Raw genomic sequence first — 2,570 nt, 5'->3', positions numbered from 1 at the left:
TGAAAGCCCGAGCTTTGAACTATCTGGACAGACAGCGTTTAATCGAAGCTAATGCGTAATTCTAGTATAACTTTTTACGACCCACTAACATTCTTTTGTCTTTTGACATAATGCTGCTATACCCATTTGCTGCAATGAAAACTTATGTGCATCGACTATAGTAGAAGGCAGCAATTCTACATATTTCTGTGGACACTGTAGTACTTTTGCACTGGGAGGAAGGGGGGATAAATAGGATCCGATGGTATCTGTGCTTTTCGTACAAACATCATGAGATTTGGAAAATAACCAGTCAACTGTTTTCAGTTGCACAGTATGTCATTATGACATATGGTAGGTACTCATCTCAGTCAGCTTCATCAGGGTTAACAAACTTAGCAAGCATATACTTGACAGTCTGTACAATCCATTCAGCTATACCATAAAATTGAGGATGATGTTAAAGTTAGCTCCATAATTCGTTTGGATCTCTCTAGGTGCATAAAGATTTGATATATATTGTATTGATAATGTATGGCCCACTCAAATGGTAAGTTCTCTACCATACAAGTAGTGGTGGGATGTTTGTCAGATATATACAGGTGTAAGCAGTTTTTTTCTTTTTTATACAGTATCAACATTCAGGAGTGCTCAGTGTATACTTGTATGTATATACATATATATGCATATGATATCCAAATATCCGTCTTTTGGTCTTGCTCTGGATCTCCTGAACGGTTAACCTTAAAAAAAGTTATATACAAATTGCTTCTTTTCAAGAGTACATCACAGGAAAATTATTGATTATTTGCAATTCTTAAAATTTTATATCAATATCTACTTCAATCTGTCAGTCATTGTATGTGCTGAACGGTCAATCTGAGCAATAAATTATCAAGAACAAATATGTTTCTTTTTATGAGGGAATTTCACGAAAATAGCAAGCTCTGTCAATGGATTGAAAGAAATATTTCGAAGATTGGAGCATTAATGGAATAAAACGCACAAAATTCCCAGTTACTTGTAGAGAAAATAAATTTTGCAGACATTTGCATAAACCTAAAAGAGAACGATTTTTTTTGTTGATATATTTAGATAGTGTGGCAAAAAGTGACCTTTTTCTGGAGCACATGTTTTTCATAAGTAGGGGGTTAATGAGAAAGAAAATTATGAATTACCGAGTAGGTTGTTCTGAGATTATTTTGTCCGAGAAGAATTTAATTGAATAATTTTTCTATCCTGGGTGTTTTTTGTTTTTTTAGCTGTCTAAACCAGATGATTGTTAATTATTTGCTTGTTTGTTTGTTTTTGAATTTCCGCGCAAAGCTATACGAGGGCTATCTGCGCTAGCCGTCCATAATTTTGCAGTGTAAGACTAGAGGGAAGGCAGCTAGTCATCACCACCCACCGCCAACTCTTGGGCTACTCTTTTACCAACGAATAGTGGGATTGACCGTCACATTATAATGCCCCTACGGCTGAAAGAGCCAGCATATTTGGTGTGACAGGGATTCGAACCCGCGACCCTCAGATTGCAAGTCGAGCGCCCTAACCACCTGGTCATGCCGGGCCATTTTAATTATTACTCAGAATTAACGTATTTAGGGAAACAGCATATAGCTTGCTAACTTGAGTGCACAGCAGAGATTCATAAATTTTAAGTTATTTTATGAGTAACATACTTATTTCATTTTATTGTTGATTCTATGTTTCAAATCTTATTTTTCAAAGCAAAGAATTCATTGGTGCTTCATTATGCATTGTTGGGGACCTTGAATTGTTCAAATTTTGTTAAAACTGTACACTTTTAGATTGTTTTTGTAACTTTTAAGTGTGATCTTTTTAACTTGCAAAAGTTGAAAATGATGATGCGGTTTAACGCATTCGAAGAATATCAACTATAGACGTTTTAGTAGGACATCTTAAGGTTCCAAAAGATTTTAGAATAAAGACGACAGCTGCTTACATTATATAGTAAAAATGCAAATTAAAAAATGTAACAAGAAATAAAATATGTAGTTATAGCTGAGATACAAGGATAAAATAGAATTCAAAGCATTTGATGAGGCGTGGTAGTGTTATAAAAAAATATGTCATATAACAGATATCCCAGCGTGGATGAGATAAACTGTGTCTAATCCCCACTGTGATTGAACTTTAGCCCAACAGATCTAAATTAACAAAGCAATGGCGAATAAAATAAGATAAAATCCTTAGGAACAATTAAGTGTGCATATGTATATATTGTGAAGAAAAAAACGAATTGTAACAACACCAGAATGTAAAATAGATGCTAAACTGGACAATATAAGGCTTAAATTATGAAAACTAGGGCGTAAGTTATGTCGCGTAACCTCTGATAGCCGCCAGTCCCGTGGGTTGGAATGAAATGACAAGAAAAATGAAAGTGCATTTAAATCATAATATCTTAACATATATAAATATATAAGGGCGTAATGTATCATGTTTAAAGACATAACATCACTGAAATGTAAAGAAAACGAAAGGCCATTTAAGTAAGGTAGATTAACAAACCACCATCGGAAACCATCATTATTCGACTTAAAAAAAATCAGCAGTCAACAATAGAG

The sequence above is a fragment of the Limulus polyphemus genome, unplaced genomic scaffold (assembly GCF_000517525.1).
Source record: "Limulus polyphemus unplaced genomic scaffold, Limulus_polyphemus-2.1.2 Scaffold3024, whole genome shotgun sequence".
NCBI lineage: Eukaryota > Metazoa > Arthropoda > Merostomata > Xiphosura > Limulidae > Limulus > Limulus polyphemus.
Note: the sequence above shows the minus strand (reverse complement) of the source record.